This window comes from Marmota monax, unplaced genomic scaffold, assembly GCF_021218885.2.
Source record: "Marmota monax isolate L192 unplaced genomic scaffold, Marmota_monax_Labrador192_F-V1.1 WCK01_AAM20220418_F8-fsc00039, whole genome shotgun sequence".
Lineage (NCBI taxonomy): Eukaryota > Metazoa > Chordata > Mammalia > Rodentia > Sciuridae > Marmota > Marmota monax.
The window spans coordinates 522,620-532,590 of record NW_026693602.1 but is presented as its reverse complement, the minus strand read 5'-3'; positions in this window follow the sequence as shown (position 1 = coordinate 532,590).

The following is a 9,971-nucleotide window of genomic DNA, read 5'->3' as shown; positions in this document are numbered from 1 at the left end:
ATAGTGAGTGGGAATGAATAGTATTTGCCACAGGATCCGTTACTTAGAGCTTTGTAAGTAATTTTGTGACACAATAAAACTAAGAGATCCTAAATGGATAGACTCTCGTGTGCTTCTTTCTGAAAAAAAAAAAAAAAAAAAAATATATATATATATATATATATATATATATATATATATATGATAGTATCTGAAATCTGTGAGGGCAGTTAAAGGCTATCTAATCAAACCCCCTCCTTTTGTACATAAAGAATAATTCTCCAAGGTATGAAAGCAGGGCTGTTGAAGTTTACAAGCCAGTTGGAAGCAGAGACCTTGACTCTCAAGTATTAGCTTTTGCTATTATATTTGCTTTAATTGTGCAGTTCAGTTTAGTAGGTGACATCCTAATAATTTCTTACTTTTTTTTTTCTTTTTCTCTGTATTGGGGATTTTAAACCAAGGACACTCTACCACTGAGCTATATTCCCAACTCTTCTTTATTTTTTATCTTGTGGCACAGACTTGCTAACTTGCTAAGGCTGGCCCTGCTTCCCCAGGTATTGGCATTACAGATGGGCACCACACCAGCCAGAGAACTTCCTAATAATTTCTCTACCGAGCTAAATGTTAATATATTACTAGATGCAAAAGACACTAACTCAAATAGCTAAGCATAGCACCGACTCACTTTGCTTTTTCTGTCTTATTTCTAAGCTTAAAGCAGTAAACAAAAGAGGTTTTCATCCCTAGAGCATAGAGACAGCCACCTAGATGATATATATTTAGGAAAAAAAATCAGTTATTTTCCTGTGAATCAGTCTATTCCGTTTTGTTCATCCCATGATTAGATTCCTAGGCCAAGAAATTTAAAAAGTAAAATTATAGCCAATTTTAGATCTCCAAAGAGAATGATAAAAGTTAATTTGGCTACACCTTTCCAGAACACTATTTGTTAAAGTCTTAGCGTTTGAAATGCATCACAGAAGGTGTTTGGATTGATGGATGTCTTTGAAATTGGTCTCTGAATGTTGGAAGTTCAGATAATTTTTACGATTTATGTTTGAAAATCACACTACAAAGTTAATGGAGCTGGTTCAAATGGAATTTGATTTGATGCAAAATAAATGTATTTATCATTCATATAAGATTTGATGTGCTCACTTCATTAATAAAAGTCACTCTCACAATATACACAGCAGTTATGTAATGAAATCTAACTCACTCACCAAGAGTACTGGCGTCCACACCTATCAGTTAGGTCAGGAAGCAGGCCACTCTCCTCAATCAGATGTTAGTAGTTGACAATTGCTTGCCATCCAGGCGTTGTTTTTGAACCAATCTGATGACATTTGCATGGAAAACTTTGCTTCATAATGATATATTCTCTACTGCCCAGAGGTACTGTTCTCTGAGTCATTCTAGTTTTGGCTTATTTGTTGCTGAGTTAAACATTGCCTCAGAATGAGGAGTCACGGCAAGCTAGCCAGAGACGAGAACAGGGAGACTAAGGAGAGAGGAACTGGCAGCTTTTCCTGAGACTTATTCTCTGTTCGAGCTGCTCTTTCCACCCATCTGCCTGGGCATGTCTACAGTTTTCACAGTATTCATTAATAGACAATACAGTGCCAATAAGTTGACATTTGGAAGACAAAATAGCAGACACAGAGAAGAGTCTCCCTCTTATTCCTTTTCCCAGTTACCTATTTCTCAAGGAAACCATGTCATCGATTTTAATGTTTTGTCATGACATTTATTTATTTATTTATTTATTTATTTATTTATTTATTTATTGGTGCTGGGGATTGAACCCAGGGTCTCATGCGTATTGAGCACATGCTATACCACTGAGCTATATTCCCAAGCCCTACTTATTTTTTTTTAAATGTAAAATTTCAAATATACATAAAAGTAGAGAGAATAGTAAAATGAACGATGATCATCAATTTAGATTATGACAAAACAAATCCTAGAGGTCGTATTTTATCAATAAACATTTTCTTTGTGCACCTATCAAAATGAGGATGCTTTAACAAAGCCAATCTTAATACCAGTGTATGTTTCCCAAATTAACAAAAATTTTTTAATTTTATCAATGACCTACTAGCAAATCAGCCAATCAATGTTTATATTTCCCTGAGAGTCGTTTTCTTTATAGTTGGTTTGCTCTAATCAGTATGTATACAAAACAGTATCTACACATTGTACTTGATTGCTATATCCCTTATGTGTGGCTTTATTTATTTGTTTTTTTAGTTGTCAATAGATCTCTATTTATTTATATGTGCTGAGAATCAAACCCTGTGCTTCCCACGTGCTAGGCAAGTGCTCTACCACTGAGCCACGACCCCAGCCTTCCCTTAAGTGTCTTTTAATCTATCAGGTATACCTTCTTTCAATTTATCACTGAACTTAAGTACTCAATATTTTTCATCTGGCCTAGGTAAAAAAAGTTAATCTTATCCATGAAAGGTGAAGGGAATTTGCCATTTGACACAGACCAAGACCAACCAACTGACCTTCCTTCCTTCCTTCCTTCCATACCTAACATAAGTCCATCTGTAATCCTATTGGCCTTTCTTTCAAAAACCACCCAGAATCCAAATACTTCTCACCATCTCCACTTGTACCATCTTGGCCCAGCTACAATCATCTCTCACCTGGACTCTGGCAGTGGCTTCTTAGCACTTCTCTGTTTCCCTGGTTGCCTCCTTTAGAAACAGCGAGCTTCATAAAATCCAAATCAGATCACATCACTCCTCTGCTTAGAACTCTCTAATGGCTTCCTACTTAGAGAACAGCCGAAAACTTTACAGTGGTCCCTTATGATATGCTCCTCCCCGTCTTTGATCTTCTCCTCAGTCCTCTCATCCTCTCATGGTCCAGCCACACTGTTCTTGTTTTCCTTAAACTTACCAACCTTATTCCCATGCCACTAGCTGTTTCCTCTGTCTGCAGCCTATGTAGCCTCTCTCCGCACCTCTTCAACCACTTGTCTACATGTCACCTTCTGGGAGAGGCTCCCTGGTCACTCTGTTTAAAATTTCAGACTCCACCCAAATAGGCACTTCCCATCTCCCTTGCCTTGGCTTGTTTTTCTTCATAGCATCGGGCTCCTACTAAAGTGCCACATGGTTTACTTGTTTGTCTACTTGGTATCTCTTTCCATTAGAATGTGATCACCATGAAGGAAGAGATCTTTTACCATTTAATTCGCTGCTGGATCTTCAGCGCTCAGAACAACTGAACAACCACTTTCTTCTGTAAAACATCTTTTTTTCTAGGTTATCCCTATTGAGAGCACATACAGAGCACAGTTTACTGGCTGACCCTCGTAATCACTCTGTGCGTGCTTATTCTCATTCCTGAGCTAGAAGTAAAGTTGCCTTATTTATTGGGCCAAGTGAATCATTGCTCTGGAAATATGACCACTAGGGACTGGTACAGTTGAATTGCATCCTCTCAAAATCCGCATGTTGAAGCCTTAACCCTGAATACCTCAGAATGTGACCTTATTTGGAAATAAGGTTGTTGCAGATGTAATCTAAATTAAGATGAGGTCATCCTGGAGTAGGGTGGGTTCCTGATTATAAATCACTAGTATCCTTATAAAAAGGGGAAATTTTGTCACAGACATGCTTAGGAAGAGAGTGCTCTGTGGAGATAAAGACACAGATCTACAAACCAAAGGATGCCAAAGGTGGCCACCAGAAACTGGGAGAGAAGTCGTGGAACCCAGTCTCCTTCTCAGCCATCAGGAGGGACCAAATGGATGACTCCTTGACCTCAGACTTCTAGTAAATTTGTGGTGTTTAGGCAACCTAGTTTATGGTATCTCATTTTGGCAACCACAGGAAAGTAACATAGGGCCCACTGAACAGGGCGTGTTTTGTTTTTGTTTACGAGTGGGTCACATAATCAGTACAGATTAAGCACTCCTCAGACACATGTTCAAGGAGCAACAGGGAAATGACACTAAGAATCTGTTTCAAGGAGGACAAAGATGATGAGAGAGAGAAATTCTTTGGATTGTAATTCCCACCACTGTGGTGATATCATTTAATATTCAGTTGCTGGCAGAGGGCCTGCTCCTCAGTGTACATTGATTCAGTCAAACCAAGTGCCACTCAGAACAGGACATCTTAGACGGGGAGAGTGTGGGTGGGCTAGTGTTGCTTGATCTATTCATAAAGCTTAACCAACTTTCCAGTTGTGTAATAACAACCTACATTATTAAGAGTCCCTGTACCGACAGAGCATCATGATTCTGTGTCATTATCTATTTAACTTTTGTTTAGATACAGAGTACGTAGCCTTTAAGATGCATTTCTAGGTCTTTTGGTAGTAACAAATTTATTTTCGATATCTCATGTAGATGGTTCAACATTTCTTCAGACTCACACATGTAATTCTATTGTTAAATTACTATGTGTGGGCTGGGGATGTAGCTTAGTGGTAGAGTATTTACCTCACATGGAAAAGACCCTGAGTTCAATCCCCAGTACTGGAAAAACAAACAAACAAAAAACGCTATGTTGCTTTTCTAAAACATTCACTTTCTCAAAGGCTGATATGAAGACTAAACCATTCTTTCTTCAGAAATGTTATTTGGAGATACCGTAGGTATTCCTTACACATTGATTTTCTTGGTTATTTATTACATTAGAGGTGAAAACCATGCTATTGTGTGGATCAAAATATCAAGGTTTAAATGTCATTGCTATTAAATATCAAGAACATAGGAAAAGAAAATAGTAGAGTTGAAGATAGAATAAGCATAATGGGATCCAATATGATACTATTGAAATGTTCCTATTGGTGTGCATTCAGAAAGGGGATAACTTGTAGAAGGCCGGCTGGCTGCAAAATATATTTTGACTTGTTTACAGACTCTAACAATAACTGTCTGGACAATTCCAGCAATTTTTTTCCCATCTGAAATATTTTTTAAGTGAAATTATGTTTTTTTTTAATGTCTGAATTTTATTTATTTATTTTACTTTTTTTAGTCCTTAGTAATCTACCCCTGGAGAGGTGAAAGGTGCCATTTGGTTGTCCTTCTTCTGATCCTGATTTGACTAGTGACTGCTTTGACCAAGGAGTTATGGCAGAAGAGACCCTATGCTAGTACCAGTCTTGACATCAGGGGACCAGCAGATTCTGTCTGGTTCTCTTGGATCCTTAGTTATCATGTAAGAAGTTTGACAGTCCTGAGACTAGCATATGATGAGAGCATCTTAAGTAGCCACATGGAGAAACTCTACACTTAAGTAACCACATGGAGGTGTGTGTGTGTGTGTGGGAGAGAGAGAGAGAGAGAGAAACACATGCACCCGCACACCAGAGTCTCCCATACCTTTCAGCCTTCAGTCATCTGAAATCATCCCAGACATTGTGGCTCAAAGGCAAACTATTTCTACTGTGTCCTGTCCATATTTCTGACCCATTGAGTGGTGATAATATTAAATTGTTATTTTAAGTCATGATGTTTGGGATGGTTTGTTATGCATCAGTTCATAATTGGAACATCATCTTTTATGTACAGAGACTTTCAAATTTTGTCTTATAACTTTCTAGGGGTTCTCTTTATGGTATTTACCAATACATCCAGTCTTCAGAACTGGAATTTCTTTGTTAGTTTATATTGCACTTCCCACACTAGTACATACTGGTTAGTTTCTTGTCACTCAGAAATCATCTGTTAGAACTATGGGTACCATTTACTTGAAGCAAAAGTTAGCAAAACACCATTTGGTGCACTTTTCCTCTTGGCATGGCATGAGAATTAGGTTCATTAAATTATTTGGAAGAAAGAATTTGTGTGTCTTTGCTCATGGAGAATTTCTTTAGTTGACATTAGGAAAAAAATATCCTTCTTGTAAGCATGGACAGTTGGGCTGGTGTCTCTTGCAGCAGAACATTAAAAATATTGTTGAATTCCAAGGAGTTCATGTGTAATATGTGTTGTGATAACTATGATTAGTAAGCAGACTTGCTATTCTCTTTGTGTGGCCACCAGAAACTATAAAATATATCTCACAATTGTTTGGCACATAAATTCTATTTCTCACAATCCCTCCCCTTTCTCTTTCTTTTTTTCTTTTTAAATTTTTTACTGCCATATAACATTTATACCTTTGAAAACCTAATGTCAGTTGAAAGCATAACTTGTTGAATACATATATTTTAACCATGAGACCGTGAAAAAGCAACTTTTTTGTGGCTAGCAGTTAAAGAGAAATTAGAGGTATAGTACACTCTAGGTAAGGGATTTGCAAGATATTTTTTTAGCAATTTGTGTTTGCAGGGTTTATGCTAGAAGCTTCCATGGAAGTCGATTCAATTTCCTTTCAAAAGAGATGTATTTGACGTGGGAAGCTGAATTTACACTTAAAATTAACTCTTTATCTCTAGAAATGTGCCAGACATATGATAACAGAATTGTTTAAAATGTCACAAACTGGAGTGTTTGTTTATGGTTAGTAAAAAAAGAATTATAAATATGCAAGTAAACATGCGGAAAAAAAATTTAGCTGAAGGCAGATATGGTTTATATGCTGAAAGGTTTCTTTTTATTATATGACTTTCTTAGGCCCTGACAAAACAGAGGAAATTTTGCACGAAGAAAATTATTGTGTTTTAATTTGAATATAAATTGAGTATAGAAGAATAATGAATTATTTCCTCTTTCTCTCTCTCTCTTTTTTGGATGCACTGGGGATTGAACCCAGGACCTTGAGTGTGTTAGGCAAGTGCTCTGCCACTGAGCCATATCTCCTGACCCAGGTTTTTAATTTTATGTCTCAAGTTGAAGTTTATGAACCTCATTGTCAATTGCATTTATTTTTTTAATTTTTAGTTGTTTCTTTTTTTAAGGGGGGGGGGTACCGGGGATTGAACTCAAGGACACTTGACCACTGAGCCACATCCCCATCCTTATTTTGTATTTTATTTAGAGATAGGGACTCACTGAATTGCTTAGTGCCTCGCTTTTGCTGAGGCTTGGTTTGAACTTGCAATCCTCCTGCCTCAGCCTCTGGAGCTGCTGGTATTACAGGCATGTGCCTCTGTGCCTGGCACTGCTGCATTTATTTTTAATCACAAAAACTTCTAAAGGTTTTGGTACCACTATGATAACTCTCAACCTCTATCCAAAGAGAAGTTCAGTACTGGCACCCTGGCTAAACCAAGTGTATGGATTTTTACATAGTATTTGACTCAAATGGCTACTAAAAATCACTCCAAAATCACATTAAAAAATGGCTCTAGGACTTGTCATAGGAATGAAAAATGTATAATGAAATTTTACAGTAGTTTCTCTACGGTTCCTCAAATTTTGCTTCTGCTTTATAAGATAAAGTTGAGGCCCCAGAAATGATTGTTGTGGAGAACGTCAGGTTTTCAGTCACTCTGTCACCAATATGTTCAAAGAAAATTTGTGGGGGCTATTTCTTCTCATCCCTGAGATAAAATTAACTGGCTCAAGACTTTCCCTTTAAATACTTTGACCCAGAGAGAGAATTTTCATCTGTCTAGAGGCTCTATCAGACGGCTCTGCTTCTGCAGAGTGCATTTGGATGGTGCTATTTATACTCATTCTCCGGAGCAAAAACATTATGCATAGCTGCGAAGCCCTCCACAGAGTGATACAGGAAACTTGATTCGAGGTGGGAGCAGCTGATCTAAATCATTTTTTTGTTTCTCATTTTAAAGTCCCCTTTATAAAATCCACCAGCTTTTGCCAAGCTCTTCAAATAGTCTTTGAGCCACCACATGAGCCGAGTCCCTGCCTCTGTGCCCTGACTGACTGTTCAGGCAGCTGCGTGGGTGGCTTAAGCCTTGCGCCCAAGGCTTTTATGTGGGTTTTTTGGCTAATGGGCTATTTCAACTGCCTTGTCCTCATGAGTAGCATCTCAAATGTGACTGGCTATGATGAACACAACTTTAGTCATTTGAGAAAAATATTTGCTGAAATTCCTTATGATTTATAAACACAAATCTGTCTTCTTTTTCCCAGCATGGAAAATTTTCTGCCTCAGAAAACTGCAAAGGACTTGGAAGAATTAGATTGGGTCTCATTTTATTGAGTAAGATGCCAACAAAACATCATCGTTCTTTGCTGTGTTTCGAATCCCTAAAAGTTTTTTTTTTCTTTTTTCAAATTAGAAGAAATATTGCTTGCATCTGCCATGTTTCTTGGCCATGACTAAGCACATGGTTTGCCATAAAATGAAGCCAATGATTCAGTTCTGTTCACCAAATATTTATTGGGCACCCATATATTCTAGGCACTGTGCTGGGTAATCTGGTTACAAAAGTAAGTCAAACATGTTGCAGGTTGGGTTCTCTGGAGAACGGAAATTGAGGTGGAATTAAGAGTGTAAAAATTGTGTTGGGGAGTAAATGAGAAATGGAAGGATTAAGACTGAGCAGAGGGAATCCACAGACCACACTGAAGAACTGACAGTCTCTGCTGGACCAACAGGAAGTTCCAGAGTCAAGATGGTTCATTGACAGAGACCCCCATAGTACACATAGGGCGAGACTTCTGCTCTGTTCAGTTTTTGGCTGGGGTCACCATAAGAAGAACCTGACCTCTGCTGCCATTGCTCTGCTCAGCCGTTAACCAGGGTCTTCTCTAGTAAGAGCCTGCACCAGGCTTAACCTTTGAGGTGACTCTTGAAGAAGCTAACGGCTGAAGGCTGCCAGGTAACCACCCTAGTCCCCCTGGTCAGCAAGTCGTTTCTCCATGATTTTTGGAAACAGCTCCTCACGGGTTCTAGTGGACCTCGTTTCCTGAGGGATATTTAGATGAGGGAATTTAAAATGACAACATAGAGCCCTTGTCTCTGCAGTTGGTCTCAAGGCCATGACTGGGCCTCATCATCTCCCTCTTCCACTCTTTGTTTTAAATTCTTTCATTCTTTGTTCTAAATTTTTTCATTCTCAGCACCACCTATGTTGGCCTTCGAAGTTTTTCTGAAGAATCTTACTCCCTATTAAACATAAACTTCTCTGACTGAACTTGCTGCGTGTTTCCATTTATGTGGGCAAAGAGCACCAAAAGAGGCTCAAATTGGGTCATCTGTGTGCCACATATATTCCTCCTTGTCTTTACTGTGTATAAGGAAACCTTGTTTCTTATGTTTTTCAGGGTCAATTACTTCTAGCAAGATGGTGACTCCTTTTCTTGCTTTCTGGTTCTCGGACATAAGGGTCCCAAAGTGTTTAGGGGACAGCTGCAGTCAGTATTTTAATGGTACCTTTGCTGTGTCCCCAGGTGAGAGCATGCCTCCTCTGTCAGCAATGGTTTCTCCTGTGGAGCCAGACAGGAACTGGGAATGGTAGTATGTGTGGCTAAATCTACTCTTGACCTCTTGGTTTGAGACCCATGTATTCTTCCTGGTGGAAACACAGCGCCATCAAGAGGTCTGACTCAGTACATTTATTGCACCCTCGAAGATGATGCTGCAGCTCAGAGCTAGTGTTTCAGCTGCTTCTTCATCAGGCCATTCAGTAACTGTATAGGTAGCTCCTGGGTGATGGAGGTCGAGTGTCGTGAGCTCACTTTTTTGGCTCTTCCATTGCAGTAAAGTGGATTCTCTGGTTGGATATTATGTTGTATGGAATTCCATATCCCAGATTTAGGTGCTTCTCTGTGGGTAGGAAAGGCAAATTCACATTTTTTTTTAAAAAAAATCTATTCTCATGAAAAGAAACAGCTGGCATTTCCAAGATGGAAGAATCCCAGTGAAGTTAGCTTGCCACCGAGTGACCAGTTGATCTTCTTGAGGATGCTGTCAAATCAGGAGTTTAGCATTTACCTCTGTTGCTGCAGGTTGGATGTTGAAAATCAGCCTTTATTATCTATGCTGTGGGGCCCATTTGTAGCCTCTATTTCAACTGTTGTGTCACTTTGGGTACATCCTGACAGCATTGTTATACATACTGGAAAAAGCTGGCTACCATAATCTGTCTGAGTTATTTTGCCT